The sequence below is a fragment of the Acomys minous genome (genome assembly GCF_964271855.1).
Source record: "Acomys minous genome assembly, chromosome: 16".
Classification (NCBI taxonomy): domain Eukaryota; kingdom Metazoa; phylum Chordata; class Mammalia; order Rodentia; family Muridae; genus Acomys; species Acomys minous.
In genome coordinates this window covers 53,763,550-53,783,457 of record NC_140498.1, presented here as the reverse complement: position 1 = coordinate 53,783,457, position 19,908 = coordinate 53,763,550, and the positions used below count along the sequence as shown (strand labels likewise).

General features: G+C 41.9%; 2 long non-coding RNA genes across 4 annotated transcripts in view; one reads left to right on the top strand and one right to left on the bottom strand.

Annotated features, from left to right (window-relative positions):
- The window catches only part of LOC311587362, a 179,116-nt gene extending 160,308 nt beyond the window's left edge, over window positions 1–18,808 (bottom strand). The window contains exon 1 of the long non-coding RNA XR_014775837.1: window positions 18,709–18,808. This is a non-coding gene — a long non-coding RNA (uncharacterized lncRNA). The remainder of the gene's footprint in view (window positions 1–18,708) is intronic.
- Window positions 12,699–19,908, top strand: part of LOC311587361 — a 31,037-nt gene continuing 23,827 nt past the window's right edge. For 2 of the 3 annotated variants that reach the window (XR_014775834.1, XR_014775835.1), the window contains exon 1: window positions 12,699–12,844. This is a non-coding gene — a long non-coding RNA (uncharacterized lncRNA). The other variant, XR_014775836.1, reaches the window with a different exon arrangement.

The window sequence follows — 19,908 nt, the reverse complement described above, 5'->3', positions numbered from 1 at the left end:
AAACTAAGGATTGTGAATAAAATTAGAGCTTGAAAATGTCCAAATCTATGAGTGGAAGGCAGAAAGAGAGGGGGAGGGGTAGGAAGAAAAAAGGGGGGAGGATGTCTTGATGGAAGAGTTTAAACAATGCCTGTGGCATGAGACCTCACTAGGAGACAGAGTCCTGGTTTAGTAGACAGCTGCTAGGCAGGTGAGTACAGAAAACTGTTAACTTACTGTGCTCCAGGAACCCTGGGGGAATTTCTGAACAACTCTATGGAGTGGTGGATAAATACCATGAACTCCATTCAGATGCCAAAGATTGGGGATCTCATGTAACCTGCCCCGGGTCACACAGCAAGGTAGCTGATTGGTGAGTAGCAATAACATCTGCCTGATTCCGGTTGTCCCAAAGGCCTGATGGGGGGCGTTGGGACACCAGGGTGTATGAGGGAGTTCTGGGGATAAACAAACACAGGTTGCTACTTGCTTTTCAATAACCGAGGCTGAGATCAAGGAAAGCTGATCTGTACTAAGGCAAAAGGTCAGAGTCAATTCATACAAGAACAAGGGTTTGGCAGACAATAAGTGTTTAGTGCTGAACACTGCCCCGTAGTGAGAGTTGGGAGGATCTGCAGCACAGCTTTCTGCTGGTAGAGAAGAAGAGGCCTGAAGCTCTCACACACATGCATGCTCACATAACAGGAATTGCTGCACTGTGAGAGTCTCTTGGATGCCAATAATAAGTTGCATTTTAAAGAGCACACACAGATAATACACACCAAAAGTACAAGACAAAACACATATAAGCATCACATATATGTAACACAAAGATACAAACAGATAGCATACATGGACACATATACACATAGCTAACACACAATACAATATAGAAACCACATATGCAGAGATCACACACACACACACACACACAGAGTCAGATAGCACACAGACACGTACATATACAACACACGTATACACACAGCATTCAGACAAACACACAGAGAAACATACATGAGACAGACACAGAGTCAGCATACACACAGAGAAAACACACACAGATACATGTACATAGCACACACACATACAAAGACAGCACACACATCATACAGACACGGCACACAGAGAGAACACAGACACACGGCACATGCACAGATACACACAGCACACACAGACACACAAATAGCACAGCAGAGACAGCATATAAACACATACAACATGGCACATACAGCAAACACCCAACACACACAGACACACACGCAAACACACACACACACACACACACACACACACATCAGTGTGAGACCTTTACAAAACATTGATTTTTGCCTATTTAACTATAAATCACTGTAAGAGAAGTTTCTTGGCAAAAGGAGCACCTCAGGCTTGTTCCTGGCTCTACTTATCTGTCAGGGCCACAGCAAAGTGGGATGTGTGTCTGGCACCGGTAGCCAATCCTGGACTGCCTAGACATGTATAGTGTGGCCCAGGCTCAGAGTAGAGCCAGGATCAGTGGTCAGACCACCTCCCTTGGGGATGTGAATAAAGAGACAGACACTTCACTCGGTCATTTCTCTGTGCCTCGATCTCATGATCATCTTGTTTAAGTCTCCAGAGCACTGGGACCACGAATGTGTATCTCTGTGACTGCAGGAGGAATGCACATTTGATCTAACACTCAGTGCAAGAGGGCACTGAGTAGCTTGCACCCATTAGTAAGCTAATCAGTAGTAGAATTGGGGACGCTGTAGGGTCCAGGAATTACCTTGTTAGAGACCAACTATCTGAGGCAACATTTTATTGTTTGGCAACAGTGAGTAACTATTTGTCTTAATTCTAGAGGCAATTGGCATTTCAGTGGGTGGCAGTCCTTGCTCTCGGGACTGGGTTTGATATGTGCAAAGGCTTGCTCGCAGCAATGCACGTGGGAGTTTTATTTCTTCTTGGGCTCAGTTTCACACAGGGTGGATCTCATTTGCATTCGGCAGCAGCAACAGCGGAGGGATTTCCCCCTTTCTTTCCCCTCTGCCAACTACTGCAACTAATTGATAGTTCTGTGACTTTTCCAGATGGTGGGCATTACAGAGTATATATCTGGGTGATGTGAAACACCAGCTGTTGTCACAGAGATGATAATGACTTTTTAAATGAACAGATCGCTTATAAAAGGAAATGTAAAACTGGTCAATGCAATGAAGTCCAAGGAGAAAAATACAGCCCTGAGAGACCACACTGTAATACAAAGAGAGCCTGTGCCAAGTGTATGCTCTTGATTAACAGCTCAGCGCTGTGTTTATATTTTAACTTTTGAATTACTGGAACGGACAATAACTAGGTTTCCCCAACTTTCTTTTCCTTGGCTTAGGAAGTATCTCCATGGTAGTCACAGAAAATAACATTTAAAAATACTACTTGCATTTTTTTTTTGGTTCGTCTTTCCTTCTGTGGTCTTCCTATAAGGAAAGCAGTTTGTGCCAGGTGAAGCAATTATGTGAAAGAGGGCATGTTAAATTACTGTAGTGGATGTAAAACACGTTTTTGTTTTGATCCCAAGTGCGGTGTGGGGAATAGACTTGTGAGAGAACAGGTGATGTTTATCCACTTAGGAGTTTAGCCACTTTATGGGGGGCTTGGTTTTTGCCAGCTGTAAAACATCCTAGTACAGACTCTGAGAGGATATATATATATATATATATATATATATATATATATATATATATATATATATATGCCCACAGTAGGAGGTGGGGGCTTTTTGGGTCTTGGTATTGCTCCACTTCGGAAAAATGCTTTGAGGCTTTGGCCTTCAGCTGCAACTTTGGTGGAATTGCTATCTGCTAAGATCCTTCTGACTACGACAGGGGTAGTACTAGACTAGGGGTAGATAATTCCCAGTAACTGAATCCAACAAAGTCTACTACTTCTCCTGTCCTCATAAACCTCCTTTCTCTCCTATCTAGGGTAGGCAGGTCAGAAGGGAGGTATAAGCCTTAAAGAACCCCAAATAAAGTAGGTTTGGAAAAGGTGAAGCCTACAATTTATGGATTAAACAGAGAGGAAACCAAGGATCCTGGGCAATTTGATAAATTCTCCACATCTTGACTATGGGCTGCTCAGCTCCTGTCCTGATACCAGAAGGTGTCAGCAGTGTAGGAAGTCAGGAAAACTATCTCAGGGGCAAAACTAACTGACACAAAGTAATCTTTGTTGTCACACAAAGGGTCTTGGGCTTTATAGTAACAGTGAGATGCAGGACCAGGACGGCCATTTTCTAGCCTTGGGACCACACTGGAGTTCAGAGGGCTTGTTTTGTTCTGTTTTAACTCTTTTGATTAGTTGTGACCATCCTAGAATTCTGGTCAAAGGGGAAGTGCTAAATGATCATAGCCTTGCAGAATCCAAAACACTGAAATACTAGATGCCAGTGCTTTTAAAATTAAAATGTGTCAAAATGAGCCTCATTTGAAAGAACAATATTTTGTGGCAAATAAAACATTGAATGGTAAGAAAATCAATTAGAAGAAAAATATTCATATATGAAGATTGTCATTTTGTACTTAATAATTTTACTTATTTATTTATTTTTCTGCTGTTCTTTTTAACTGAAAATATATCTTTTGTACTTAAGTAACTACATAGAGAGAAGTATGGGACTTGACAAAAACAGAAACAAATTTTAGAGTAAAATGTTCAGTTTATCGCAACAATGAAAACTTTCTAACATAGTCTCTCTTCTCCACTGGCTCCCAAACACTTTAAATATGGTTATATTTGTCACAGTTAAGCTTTACATTAATGTTTTAAAGAACCGAGTTTGTGGCCGGGCACAGTGGGGGCATGCCTGCAGTCCCAGCACTCGGGGGGCAGAGGCAGGTGGATCTCTGTGAGTTCAAGGCCAGCCTGGTCTTCAAAGTGAGTCCAGGACAGCCAAGGATCATTATCGCAGGCAGTGTGAATTTATTCCATCACCTTGTGTAGGGTAACTTTCACCTTTTTTTTTTCAAGATAGGGTTTCCATGTGTAGCCTGGGCTGTCCTGGACTCACTTTGTAGACCAGGCTTTCGCCCTTTTTTTTGTTTTGTTTTATTTTGTTTTGTTTTTGTTTTTTAAAGAGAAACTAGTTTGAACACTATTTATATTACTCAATCTGTAGAACTGCAGACTATAATACTTTGACTCCTTGGCTAAAGAAAATAAAAATTAAATTTCCTGAAGACTAACATCATGTCTGACATGAAATATCCAGGTCAGGTTAGACCCAGATGCAAGCCCCCTTGTTTGTTGTCATCTTGAGGAGGTCTTGAGCTCTCTTCTTCATGAATCCTGGCAACCTCACGGTTACTGTGTCTTATGTGAACACATTAGATGTGGTGCTGTGATGCCAGCTTTGAGTCTTACTTTGGCCCTTTATATGATAGCAGCAAAAGACTAGAATTTCTACAGTTTTACTTAATACCAGGAGTAATTTAACACACAACACAAAAACTCCATGTATGATAATGTCACGTTTACATATGATTAGGGTAAACTATGCGCTCTGCATTTTTATACAGTCATTGGCATTGCAGGCTCAAAACAAGGTTTATTGTGCTCTTTGTTTGTACTCTACCTGTTTTGTTCAATCTACTCATTTTTCACGTACTAAGATCCCTGCTGGTTTCATGGTTTCATTGGATGACAAACATAAATTTCCAAATTATTCTTACTTTCAAAGCTGATATACTAGGCCATAAAATATTTAAGCTAATAATGCATATTTGTAGTCAGTTGTATCAGGTTCCAATTCCAGTAAAAAGCCAGTAGCTGAGAATATCTTGGGCAAGGTCCTTGACTATAGTACTTTCATATTAGGAAACAAAATAACAACTTGCAAGAGATACAGAATGGATTCCACTCTACAGTGCAAATGTCTGGTGTCTAGGAATTTCAACGGTGCTTATTAAATTTTAGTAATCTTAATTAATTTTATTTCCTGTGTATGAGTGTTTATGTTTGTATACCACATGTGGGAAGTACCCATAGAGTCCAGGAGAGCGTGTCAGACCCCCTGGGGCAGGAGTTATAGATGTTTATGAGTTTGGTTGCTAGGAAGGAACCCAACCTCTCTGAAAGAGCAACCAGTGCTCTTAACCACTAAGCCATCTCAGAGACTATTATCAAAGCTGTACAATGGACAGGGCCAGTGCTTTGATGGGGCACACTGTCACAGAATGCAGAGCACATCCATAAATCCTTTGCGGTTAACAAAGTGAAAAAGATAAACTGTGACACTGGGAAAATATCTACAAGTCACAAATTTGATAGAGGGCTAGCCTTTGAGATACACAGAGACTCTTCTTAGAGTTCCGGGATGAATAGACAAGCAACCCGACTTAAATTTAGGCAACAGATTTGTAAAGCATTTCCCTATCAAAAACATACAGATGGCCAGATACCAGTGAAAACAGGTCCGACTGACACACCCTAGTCACTTGGATGAGCTTCATCGGAGTGACAGTGCCAAGTGTTCACGAGGGTATGGAGGGACTGAAGTCATGACACTAGGGGGGAAACCTGTGCTGAGAAAGGAGCCCAGATTTCTCAGAAAGTTAGATATGAGGTTATCATATGACTCAGTCATTTTGTTTCTAAGTCATATTCAAAAGACATGATTTTGCAAAAACAATTGTGATTTTTAATCTTGGTTGTCAACTTGACACATCTGGGAGAAGGGAACTTCAGCTGGGGGTTGCCTCCATCAGATTAACTTGTGAGCACGTCTGGGGGGGCATTTTCTTTATTGTTAATTGATTTAGAAGGGCCAGCCCACTGTGAGCAGTGCTGTCCCTAGGCAGGGTTGACCTGGATTGTTATAAGAAAGGTGGATGAGTAAGCAAAAGGGGGCTAGCCAGTAAGTAGCATCCCTCTGAGGTCTCCGCTTCAAGCTCCTACCTTGAGTCTGTGCTTTGGCTTCCTTCAAGGAAGGACTGTAACCTGTAAGCCAAATAAAACCTTTCCTCCCCAAACTATTTTCAGTCATGGTGTTTATTGTAGCAACAGAAAAATAACTAATAATATATCTGTGGTGTGTGTGTGTTCGCACCTATTTTTTATGTGTGCATGTACATATCTTTTTAGAAAACAATAGTTACCTGCAAGAAGTAACCAAGTTGTGATTTCATGCTATGTGATGAAACCTAAATACAATTATGCATTATAAAAGCCACCAGACACAAAGGTTGCATATTATGTCACTCTATTAGTTTGAACTATGTAGAGTAGACACACCCACAGAGATGGTGGGTAGGATACCTAGCTGTAGCCAGGAGGAAGAGCACAAGAGAATGGGAGAGTGACTGAAAGTCGCTGTGGCATTGTTTTTTTTTTTAATTTAAAAGAGGATTTCTGACATGAGTAACATACTTGCATCACCTCCACCCCTCCCCCTCCCTGCCAAGTGTCTCCCATATTATAACCTCTTCTACAACTGTCACTATTACACACACATCCTGCAACTCCATCTTAGTGCTGCTCGTATGTGCATGTGTTTAGGACTGTAGAAGACTGATTCTCTCCCCTCGCCCCCTCCAGTAGCCACTGACTGCCTTTAACTCTTTATCTAAGGGCTGGGCTGTGCATAACTCCCCTCTATTTGCACTGGCATGAGCACTAATATCGGCACTATGCAGGTCTTGTTTAGGCAGCCGCGAGGCTTGAGCGTCCTGGTTATATCTAGGAGACAGCGCCTAGTGTCATGCACCCTGGCTCTTTCTTTCTGTTCCTTTCCTCTGCCATGGGCTCTAAGCCTTAGGTGTAGGAGTTACATTGCAGTGCACCACCTGGGGCTGAGCACTCCATAGTTAGTCAGATCGGCTGTGGATCTATCTCTGTAACAGCCCTTCTCTGCTGTAAAAAGAAGCAACTTTGATGAGGTGTAGTAGCTATATTTACCCATTGATGTAAGGATAAGTATTTAGAATACAGTTAGAAGTTATACTGGCATTTCTTTTTAAGATGGAGAAAAAAGGCTACTAGAAATACCCAAACACTGAAGATTCAACAAGATAGGACCACTAAGTTATGCATATCAAAAAGATGAATTTTATGCACTGCGACTCAAGTCTCCAAAACCCAATATAGTAATGTCTTTAATGATAAATTAATTTATTGAAAATTAAAACAAGTAAAGTTTTGTGAATAATTCAAGGCATGGTTTCAGCACTCTGGGCTATTGTTTTCTTTTTCTTGGTGAGTAAGACGTAGGACATTTTAAAAATGCAGTCAGCATGATTTTTGCCTTTTGGTAAGTGTTTCGTAGCTGACTGAGGGGAGAGAGGCTTTGATCGAAAGAGCAGGCCTTGGGCCTCATACCTTGCCGCTCTTTGTCTGGGGTCCTTGATAAGCCACACTCCCTACTGATTCGACCTTGCCCTTTTCCTCACCTCAGGGCAATGCAGAGAACCAGGCACCCGAGTGACTGTGTGACACTTTCCCATTCTGAATGCTTTAGAAATCCAACACAATCAAAAGGACCCCTTTTCCCCTTTCTAATTGACTTTAAGGAGAGGAACCAATCTAATTCCTAATGTTTCTCTAAATTCAGTGTGTAATTATGAATGAGAGCACAAATTTAAGTGCTATTCTCTAGTAGATGGGTCTAAACAGCAATAGTTAGTTAAAAATGCACTTTAGAAATCAATTAGCCAAAACCATAACTAAATATTATGCAACTGAAATCCAAGTTGAAAGGACAGATAGTTTTGTTCTGCTGAGATGGTTCAAGTAAAGGTACACACTGGCAAGTCTCATTGACTGAACTTGATCCCCAGAGCTCTTATGGCAGAAGGAGATCTCTAAAGCTATCTCTGACAATCAGGCATGCTGTGGCCTGAGCGCTCTCTCTCTCTCTCTCTCTCTCTCTCTCTCTCTCTCTCTCTCTCACTCTCTCTCTCTCACTCTCTTTCTCTCTCTCTCTCTCATTAACACATACACAAATATATACATACATTTAAAAAGAATGAATAATTTGATAATTTGACCAGAGAAGAGATATACATATTGGTAAGAATTGCTACTATCATCTCAGAGTCCAAGGTATGTCAGTCAGAATTTAACGATGCATAAGCCCATAGTACTTATGACTTTAGGCTCAACAGACACACTCTCAAATTAAAATATCCTTAGGCTCTGTCCTAGGCAGCCATTACAGCCATGGCCTTTGTAAAGGACAGAGAGAGAGATGAGATCAAGATGATAGGTAAGTTATCCTCCTGATTATTCAAAACTTGGAAGAAGGGCACCCACCAGGTTTTATGAACTCTTCTCTGCATCCAGTCAGTTCACCTGCCATGCTAGGCTGACACCCATAAATTGCCTTCATTTCACTACCTTGAGTCTCTTATTGTGAAACAAAGGTCATTGTTTCTTATAATTAATAATTTAAAGCAATTCTTTATTATCGTGTGCAAGACAGAGAAGGAGGCGGGAGGGACAAGGAGCAAAAGGGAGGGAGAGGGGAAAATATCGCCTTTGTACAAAGAGGTAGCGGTCTTTCCTCAGATAGAGCAGAGAGATTTTATGAGCCACGTCTCCACAACTCCTTTCCACTTGGCACTCAAGGAAGAAACTTCCAGAGGCTGAACCCAGTAGTAATCTCTCAGCATCACATTGCCCTTCTACTCTTTCCTGTCAATGAAAATGCACCTAGAGGCTCTTCTCACTCTACTCACTTCCTTCTGTGGTCTATTATTATGTTGGGCACCACACCAATAGATGTTTCCTAGCATACAGTGTGTATGAGTCCCTGAAAAAATCAACACCATGGCTTCTGCATGGATAGTCATCTGCATCCAAGGCTACCTCCGAAAATGCCTGGAACTCTCTGTGGAGGCTCAACGTGCTGAAGTGAGCAATGTTTTTCAGTGCCTTGAAGTCCTCTTACTGATCTGAGTTTTACACCTAGCTCACGTCATGTCCTGGCCTCAGCTTGGGACAAGTCAGTTGTTCGCTTTGAGCTTCAGCTACTGTGATGGTTAATGTTAGTGGGTCAAGTTGACACATCTGGAAAGAGGGAAACTGAGGGAATTGCCTCTATCAGATTACCTGGTGGGCATGTCTGTAGAGGCATTTTCTTGATTTTTAATTGAGGTAGGAGGGCTCAGCCCACTGTGGGCAGCACCATCCTTAGACAGGTGGCCTGGCTATGTAAGAAAGACAGAAGAGAGAGGCCAGTAAGGAGCATTCCTCCATGGTTTCTGCTTTCAACTCCTGCCTTGATGGTGGACTAACTGGAACATATAAGCCAGATAAGTTAGTTTTGATCAGTGTTTTAGGACAGAAGCAAAGATGCAAACCAAGGCAATTACCAAATTTTAAAATAAGTTATTAGTTCTTTTTCACCCAACTCATCCTGACCAAAAGGATGTAGAGAAGCAGAGTGCAATAAACCAATCAGACTGGTCTACTGGGTGAGCCTCAAGCTAGCAGAAATCCTGAGTTGAAAAAAAGTGGATGTCTCTCAGAAAGAATGACATATGAGGTTGAAATCACACCTGAATACACACACACACAAACACACACACACACACACACACACACACACACACACACACACACACACACACCACAGATTCTTCTTTTAAAATTCAGAATAGGAAAGTTTATTACTATGTTTCAATGTCAAAATTTATGATCTTGGTCTTTACTTCTTGCCTTTGTACAGGGCGGAAAGAGACACATTGGCTACTTTAATAACCTTAAATCAGACTCCAGGAATATCACCTATAGCATGACCTTAAAAATATGGAATGCTTCACCACAAAATACACAGGGAACAATAAAACTGAGAGGAAACCCCCCTGCTAATACATAAATCCTGTACTTCCTTGGTGCAGAATTTCTGTCTGGCCATTTAAGTTATCCCCTTTGACCAGCAGCTAAGCAGATGTAATATTTTCTCCCACCAGCCCCATCTGCTGCCAATTCCTTTGGTGAATTGCAAATGGAAAGGCATTTCCTGAAATAATGGGATTATTTCAGAGAGTGGAGTAATTACTACCTAGGATACATTTTCTCTTGCAGAATGAAATGCTTCTTTGTTTGGATTCTATTTTTCTTTCCATAACAAGGCTAACTAATGCTCTTTAGCCAACTAAAAGCTCCATGGCTTTTGGAGGCCTTCATTGAGAATGGGCTGATCTGAAATGGGAGGAAAGGGAACCATCAAACTTAAAAAAAAAAAAAAAGAATTCTAAGCACCAGATCTCCTCAGGGCTCTCCTGGGTGTCCCGATGTTGCTTAATGAGAGTCCCAAGAGGGAAGGCCATAAATCAATGTCCCTTGGCTGGTTCAGCCCAAACTACTGGGTTAAAGTGTCCTGTGCAATTGACCACAGGGACCTGCAATCAACCAAGACAGAACATGACCTTTGACCTGCCTCAGAAGGAAGAGGGGCTGCAGCTGAAATGGACCCAGGCTGTGTGGTAAGGTAGGGACACTCATGGCTTAGGACTTCAGGTAAAATTCCTGGGGACTGCACTCCTTGGTTTCTGAACCTGTAAATGGAAGGAGGGAGACTTATAGGTTTCCACAGATTCCAGCAGAATGGCAAATGGATCCCCTTGAACCACTATCTAAATATTATCAATAAATTGAGCAGAATGCATTATATAGAGTCAACGCATTTAGAGGTGGGGAGTGGCCTCAGGTGTAATTTTAGCTTAGGTGTCACTACCCGAATATTACACAGCTTAGGGGTTCAAAGCAGTCGGTTGCTAGATGTTTAGGTGTGAATGGTGTGCCGTCTCTGCATCTTTCTTTACCTGATTTGGTGTTTACATAAAATAAAACAGTTAAAGCATCTATAGCTGGTGTAGCTGTAAAGATTAAGCCAGTCAATTATTCAAGAGTCTTGACCCAAAGAACTTACAGTGTTCGCTGTCGTTGTCATAGACTTTCACATGTGCTACATAATATTAATGACATGGTCTTCAAATGTGCTGTTTGAAAAGTGGCTCATTGGTTGCTGTAGCATTTAGTGAACATTCATAGGTCATTTGATCTTTGTGGGAACAAATGGTTCCCCAGTCAGCATCAGTCTCTGGTTGAGAGCAAGAACTCATCTATGCATTTGGTGTCTTCTGAGTACTGACCAGTTCTGGAGACGGTAGTAAGAAGACCCGAAACCCTGCTCTGTCTGACATAGACTCAATGAGCTCATTAGCTGGTTCTCTTTGGACTCTTGGGAGACCATTCATAAACCACATTAGTCTCAGGTCCCCTGTCATACCAGGCTTTTAATTTTCTTCCTTACCAAGCTGTTTCTAAAAATAGCCAAGGCTGTGCTTGCCTGTCAAATTAGCTAACACAGAAGCAGTGTGGTCACTGCTTCAACTGTTTCTGTCTCACTAAATCATGTGTGTCCCAGAACCCTGGGGCCATGTGCCTTTCTCCCTGCCTTCTCTGGTGACAGTCATGACACCTTGGCACCCATGGTAAGTCCACTTTAGCAAGCTATGAGGATAAAAGAGGACAATAGTGGGGACAAAGAAAGACTTTTGACAGTGGAAGTATTGAGAGGGAGAGGGAGAGAGTGGGAGATAGAGAGAGAGACAGAGAGAGATAGACAGAGAGAAGGAGACACACCCACACCCACCCACACACACACATACACACACACACACACACACACACACACACAGAGAGAGAGAGAGAGAGAGAGAGAGAGAGAGAGAGAGAGAGAGAGAGAGAGAGAGAGAGATTTATCATGACAACTCAGACTTTACACTCCACAGTGGATGCTCTCTGAACCTTGAGAGATAACAATTCTGTGCAGTTTTGACCCCTTTGCCAGGTCCCCTGGTTGTGCTGTAGATGCTGAGAAAATATTTACTTTGTTTTCTTAAGACTTTTACACTGTTTACTTTGAATGTGTTTCATTTTGCTGTGTGTAAGAATATGTACAAGAAAAATGTGCAAATAACCATTTAGGCAAGCAGTTTTAGATACATGGTGACTTATTGTCTGACTGTTACGTTTCTCCACTCCTAAGAACTGTCCTTTGTGAGGTGCAGTGTACCAAGACTGGAAATAAAACCAATTAAACATCATTGGCTCATTGTAAGGGTCACCTTAATTTCAGTTGTGAAAATGAGAGAAGAGCCTGAAAACTCTGAGTAAGGAAAAAACATTTTTCTTATGCTCCACTATAAAATTATCCCACTTAAAGGATGCTAAGTTATTGTTGCTCTGAAATACTTTGGCCTGAATTACTTCAACTATCCATGTTATTATATATAGTATGTTATACACACACATACACACACACATAAATATATACACACATTACATTATATTGGGAGAACATGGGTGGGGGTGGTATGAGCTGGAAAGTGTTCAGGCTGGGTTGCATTTGGACGTGTGCTCCTTGTACCACTCTCATGAAAGCTCAAGGGTCAGGGCGTACCCATGTACTAGTGACAGAGTTTTGCAGGACAAGACTGGGCTCCGTGTGGTAGAAGGTCTCACCATGCCCATAATAGAAGGATCCAGAGGGACACTGATGGATGTGCTTTCTGGGACTGTGGATGAAAGATGATACACTGGCTTTCTTCTGAGTGGTAGGGTTTATTTTTATTTATTTATTTTTTGGTTTTGTTTTTGTTTTTTTGTGACTGCACCTAGCCCTAAAGGTCATTTTCTCTTTCAAATCAATATTTATTCAGCACAGTGAGCACGAGGGATGTTGGAAGAGAGGATAAAACCAGTTACGCTAGCATCTGACGTTTCCATTGGATGATCCAGTCTAATTCTCATAAGAACCTCCACATCCTTATGTGTTCCCAGGTAGAAACGGCCTGAGAGAAGTTTAAAGCATTTTGTCTGACAGGTAAGTGGTGTTAGGGGATGGATATCCATCTGAGCCTGTGCTGGTAAGTCACAATTAGGCATCACTTTTCTCTAGTTACTCCATATAAGCTAAGCAGTAGTGGAAATTCCACGTCTCCGAGAATCGGTTAGAGAGCAGCGGCCGGCGACCAATGACGAAGGTGCGTGAAAAGGTGCACAGAAGCCGGAAGTGAGCAAACCCTTTAGAAACAAACCACAATGGAGGACAGACATCTCTGCTCAGAGAGTGAACAACGCCAGCCAACAGCAGGGCAAGCTACAGAGAGTGGCTCTGTTCCCTCCAGGATCTTTAACGCACATCAGACTGGGCTCACGATTTCTTTAGCTTCTGCTGCTGTCTGGCCTCAGCTTCTGCGAAGCAGGCCATCTCTGGGAGAGCAGATGGGCCCCTGACTGGCACAGCCCACAGCTTTTACCCCACCTGGAACCTCGCCCATGCTCTTTGCCATGGTATGAAAGGTATTTTTCTTACAGTCCTCTCCCTGAATAGTCCTGACTTGCTAACCATACCTTGTTACAAAATCTAATCACTGTTCTTTGCATGTGTAGAGATTCAAAGATTACCCCTGTCCCAGCAGGCTAACTCACGGCGTGCTCGAATTTGCACACAGATGCCTCAGCAATACTTAGTCAAAAGAACTTCTGGAGTGAGAACTCATCTGGGTTTCAGGGTTCTGAGGGACACTGAAGTTTGCCTGTGCGTACTTTGAATCAATGAAAGCCACCTGGGGCCTGGGCCTATGGCACTGGCTATCCTTGGCGTGGGTTCTGGCACGCAGCATATTCCACTCAATACTCTTTCCCTCTGTCACCAAAGATCATGCTGAACTTCATCGAGGCATTCTGTTACAGCTGCCTTTTTACTTACGGGCCACAGTAAACAATCTTCACTGTTATAGTTTGTCATGGCAGCTTGTCAACATCTGTCTGGATTTTCATCCTGGTCACAGATGAACATATTTTTAAATTTATTTATATCTCTCTCTTGTCATTTATTAAACAGATGTACCCAAGACACTGGTAGATATGCGTCTTAAAGAAGAATTAAAAACATAATTTTGTTACAAGTCACCTCACCTCTCCCATGTTGCTATTTGTATTCTCTGCTCAACCCCCACGTCCTGAACAGCTCCACATTAATACCACGATGGAGCTAATGTGCCACCAAAGTTCAAGTGTGTTACGTCTATTGCATTTCCTTAAACTTCTATTTTTCCCACTAATTTGTGAAGACTTAATTTAGATAAAAGCAATTTTAGTAAATCACAACAATAACAACAACAACAACAACAACAACAACAACAAATCATGAACATGATCATCTGGTTAAAAAGGATGGCCCCATTTAGTATCTTAAAGTTTGTCAATTTTTGGTGTAATACTAGAGAATTATTGCTTTTGTTTTTATTTAAAATTTGTAAAAGATATAGTTTATTTTATATTCATGAATGTTTTGCCTGCATGCATGTCTGTATACCACGTACATACCTGGTGCCAACAGAAGCCGGGAGAGTGTATCACAACCCTTTGGAACTGGAGTTATATACAGATGTGAGCCACCATGTAGTGCTGGCAACCAAACCAGAGTCCTCTGCAAGAGCAGCCAGTGCTCTTAACTACTGAGCCATCTCTCCAGGTCTTGCTTTTGTTATATCTAATTCATTTTTAGACAGATACTCTTTGTTAGATATTGCTTATAATGCAAAATAATCAAACCAATCTGAAGTTCATTAATTAAATGAGAGGAATACAAGTATCCAACCACCAAGAGATTATTTAAAAACACATGAGCACTCAAGTGACAGGAAGTAGGAAAGAAATGGCATGAAGTCCTCAGAGAAACACACGGGAAGCCTCATACACCAAGTGCTTCACTTGGGTGGGACTTGGTGTGGATTTTCTAGTTTTCATTTATAGATATTATTTCCTCATTAGTATCACAAATTGCTTAAGCCTATTGGCATGTAAGTCATAGGGTAGATAGCTGAATCTCCAAAGTCCTCCAGTAATTAGTCCCTAAGGAAGCTCTGAAGCACCCAAACTTTCCACAATACAGGCCAGAGATGAATTGAGAGGTGCATATAAGACTAAACAATGAAAAGTTCTCAGAATTATCAATGTTTGAGGTTGCTGTTGTGAAGCTGGCCGGCCATGTTTTATCCCATATACTTTGACCTGGTAGAAGATACTTATCTTCAACTAATGTTTTATGTTGAGCATTGACATTTAGGTTATGCAATGTATCTATCAGGCTAGTAGCACACTAATAACAAAAAAACCAAAGCAAGCAAACAAGCAAACAAACAAACAAACTAAAATCAAAGAGAGAGCGCATTGTGGCGCCTTTGTTCTTAGTGAATCTATGCTGGATTTTTTGGTCCCTCTGGCATCTCTTTTGCTCGGGGCACTGTGAATTTGAGGAAAATTACATGTGCACTCAGTTTTTTAAGGCTGGGTAATGACACCAACAAGGAACAGTCCCCTACTTAAAAACAAATGCTGACAATCTAAGTTAGCGTGCTGTTCACGCGTCTGACTCCAAGTACTTCACATTGACTGAATTTCGAGGAAATTGCTCAGTTTCTACAGTGTCTGGCATTGCCATGGAATCAACAATGCTACATGCTTCTGCCATTCTCCCTTCTTATAGGATTCTCAGTACGATTCTTTTGGCTTGACCCATTTTTCTGGTGTTTCTGTCATTGTAAAGAGCAGTTGATTGCAGGGTGAGTGCTGCTGGTGGCCATCTGAGGATTGTGTGTGAGATTCACAGGAAGTGCCCAGAAGATCTGTGTGAGCCCCCTTTGCCAGAGTCCTCCTGGCTTATGGTGGTAGGTCTCATTCCTGCATGGGTCTGTCTAACATATATTAAACAGGAGGGGGCATTTCACCAACTTCCCATTTTGTCTATAAAAAATTCACTCATATGCCTAGAGTGTGTTTTAAGTGAAACCATATTTCTCAGTGGTAGTTCTCACAAACTCATATGCCTGTGTCATCCGTGAAAACCTACAGAATTGTTGAAGAATCTGTCAGATGGGGCATGACATCCTAGTAGTTAAAGTTTGATATTTTTTTCAGCCCCTCTTTTTTCATTTGACTAAAAAATTAAGGAAGAGGCAAATGGTAACATCTTTAAGAGTGACTCTAGAATAGTGGTGATTTTGTCAGAACAAAGAATAATTTGTTTATTTGCATTTTATGTATGTTTATGTTTTGTCTGCACATATGTCTGTGCACTTTCGGTGCCCACAGAGCCAGAACAGAGTATTAGATCCTCTGGAATTAGAGCTAAGGATGACTGTGCCCCACCCTGTGGGTGCTGGGAACTGAACCTGGGTCCTCTGTGAGAGCACATGATGCTCTTACCGCTAAGACATCTGTCCAGCCCTATGCCAAGAAATCCTGTGCCTTGTGCTTATCCAGTGTCATGGTCTACATCTTGGAGACTGTTGCTCAAACATTCCCATGCAGAGAAATTGGCCTCTGTCCAGGGACAGCCAAACATGAAGGACTTGTGTTCTTCCATAGAGGTGAGGTCATTTTTGATAAAATAGAGAAATGTTGGCTTCTTAAAACCTGGTCCTTAATCAGGCAGTTTTTTCCCCTGAACTTATGTAGACATGTTTTTCTCTTCTCCTTTTTCCTTCTTTTCATTTTAGTAGATTATGACAAGATGTTACTGACCGAGGCCCTGACAAATAAAGTGAACATGTCTCTTAAATATTTATTCTAACATATTGGTGTTCGGCTTGCAGATGTGTGGGAGCATTGTTAAGTTAAATATAATGGTGGTATGTTGGAATGTTAGGCCAATCCCATTGCTGGCCTTCATAGTCTCCATCCTTTGTGTCTGCCTGGAAAGAGACCGGGAGCTTACCCTCTTTAGACACCTTTTAAGAAGTGTATCCATAACTAGCAAAATGCAGAGTGAGAAAAAAGAAAAAGCTTCAGAGTACCACCCTTCCCAGACTTGAGTGTGTGGTACAGAGATTATTTTATCTTTATCTGTAGTAATAATTTTGGTTTCTTTAAGAAACACAGAAATATAAGAATATGGTTTCATTGTAATCCCAGGTGTGGAATATGGGGCTGCGTCACAGCAGATGACTATGATTTGCCTTGAGCTCTAGCAGGGGAGTGGTTTTGCCACCTATAGAAAGTTTCTCCAAGTGTGTGATGTTTGGAATTCTGGGAACTTTTCAGAGGATATGTAAATGCTAGAGCATCGATAGGTGAGTTGCTTGTTGGTGATTGAATGCTGTTGGTTGAGGTTTGTTAAGTGTTCTTGTGAAAAGAAAGGAGAAAAAGCTATTAGATATCTTGAGGAGAAGCTCAGACTTGCCCCCAAGGAGCTCAATGCCCCTAATCACCAGCAAGCAGTCTAATGATGATGCCCTTCTTTCTCTTTATCCTCTTTTTCTGCTATCTAGTGTTAGGGGCTTGGAAGGGAAGAGGAAAAGGGGTGGAGAAGGGTGAAAGAGAAAAGAACCCACAAAGTAGCAAACACCAATTACATTTATCTATGTAAAAATACAGTAACAAGATACAGGAGACCTCCCCTCTCCACCCCAAGCCTTGCCAGGCACACCCTGGATAGGTGTGTGGTACTGGAGAAAAAAAGCCTGGGGTGATCAAAGATGAGAAACAGACTAAATTCTCTCCATAATGACACCTTCAGATTCCGGACATGGCAGCTGCCTCCAAGGCCTGCTCTTAGTTTGCACACAGGAGGGAACCCCTCTCACAGGAATATGTACTAGGGACTTATTTGTGTGAATATAAACCTCGGGTACTGGAGAGAAATGCAACATTGAGCAGGACTGTAATTTGTGTGGAGGGAGATTAGGATGAAGACAGGTGTGTGTTGCATACAGGAATCGGGGAGTCAGAATCAGCAGGTGAGGATCTCAGGGAGAGTTTGCTGTGACCACAGTTCACTTACTCGCCTCATATCTGAAAGGCCAGGTAGGAGAGAAGGAATATGTAGACACAGAATTAACACAGTTAGCTTGATTACAGTCTATCTTTTCTCTTAAGACATCTGGAGAAGAGAAAGAAAATTCAACATGTAACATAGAGAAAAATACTCCACACAGAGACACCCTCTGGAGACCAGTTAGTGACAAGCATTGAGTCAGATCAAACATTAACCAAACCATTAAGAGTTCTGGAAATTCCTCCAAGATTGGATTTATAACATTAGACAAGTAATTACCTTATATATACATTTGGGCTTGTTCTATAGATATTCCATGTTGGACAAATCCCTGGCTTTCAGTCTGCACTCTGACAACTCCCAGCCTCCTGGTTTAATCTGCATGAGCTGGCACTCACCCCAGCACATCTTCCACGCTTTGCAGTGCAGTACCCATTGAGGCATCAGGGTTTCACTCCCTTTGCCGTGCTTAAGCAAATAAGTGACTTCAGTAAAAAGACCTACAGACCTTAGATGACATTTGGTTACATACAATTCTTCAGGGTTTCCCACTTGTCCTGGACCCAATCTCAAGTGGCAGAGATAACTTGATCCCTTTTAAAGCGAACAATTCCACTGGCTGAGAGCAGAGGGAAAAGCCAGCATTCTGCGCTTGCTTCCACATATGCCTAAACTACAACAGCTCTGTCCACCCATTCTGTCACAGAAGACCTATTTCGAAAGCAGCACATTAAAAAAAAAATCCTTCTGTTTTAAATCAGAGTTATGTGCCCACACTTGACAATGAGCTGTTATTCTTAAAGGCAGGAGGCTGAGCAGCTAGCTCAAGTTCCACAGGGAGAAAAAAAAAGTTGCTTCATGTTGTTTGTTTCGGAGTTCAAGAGTTATGACTGAACTCCGCTTACCTTACGGCTTCAGCTCCAGAGAGATCCCTTGAGAGTCAAAGCAGGATGACAAGGTTGATTTTTCTTGCACTCAAGTTTCATCTGTCAAAGCATCCAGCTCCTCAGGAGGAACAGCCCCCCACCCCTTGCCAAAAGCCAATGAGGAAGCCACACAGCACTTGTGGGCAGAGGTTTCCCTGGAAGCCAGTCACAGTCTGCACATAGTCTCTGGGACAGAGGTGCCCAGTGAACTTGGCCAGTGCCACACAAAGCTTCCCATTGTGATATACTGAGCATCTCTGGGGGCGGGGGGAGGAGGAAAAGGGCTTCTAAGAAATTTGTCAATCTGAGTTTTCTTGCTTTCCTTGGCTGTGCCTTTCATTCGTTGAAAATTAAGAGGAAACATCTTCTGGCAACAGCTTCCCAGGGAACCAGTCAGATTATCGAGATTCCAGCCATATGTGGAGATAAGAAAGAGGGCTTATCTTCTGGAATGGTCTACTGTTTCTGACTAGTAGGAGTGTTTTAAGTTCAAGTCCTGGCTCATCTCACAATTTAGAATAGTGTCCACAACATAAAAGTCACCAGAACACTTCACTGGAAAGAAGTTCATGATTTTGAGTATGTAATGTTGTTTGCTGAGTGTTTCCCACCTACCTGTTCCAAGGGCACAATGATAACTGAATGTATGTGTGATATATATATAATCATTGGGTGAAATTAACAGTGTGTCAAGCTGCTTCATTCCACCAAGGTAACCAAAAGTCGCTGTGCCTTCTCTCCTGACATAGACGTACAGTGACCAGGAAAAACACAGAGGCTTTAGCTTTCTTATCAATATATCATCTGCCACAACGTTCCATAAGAGTGAAAAAAAAACCCCTAAATCAACATGTTAAGACTCAAGCTATACTAATTCTTTGTGTGGAAAGAAAGACTTCTCATTTCTGGGAAACCAGACTGAAATATATCATCCTGGTGAGCAGCTAGGTGGGGTTGGAAGAAAGAGAGACAGGCAAAACCTGAATAAATAAATAGTTGAGGCCTGGATTCGAGAGTCAGCTCTGGTTGCGCAAACAATCAACGTTAAGTCTAGAGATGCCTTTACAGTCTCTTCAGGTCTATTTCTCTGTTATTTCTAAGAATACAGGAGTGGGGCTTGCTAGGCGGTGCTCAGGAGAAGTGGAGGTCATGTGACTTATAGTAGCTTCCCCAGTTAGA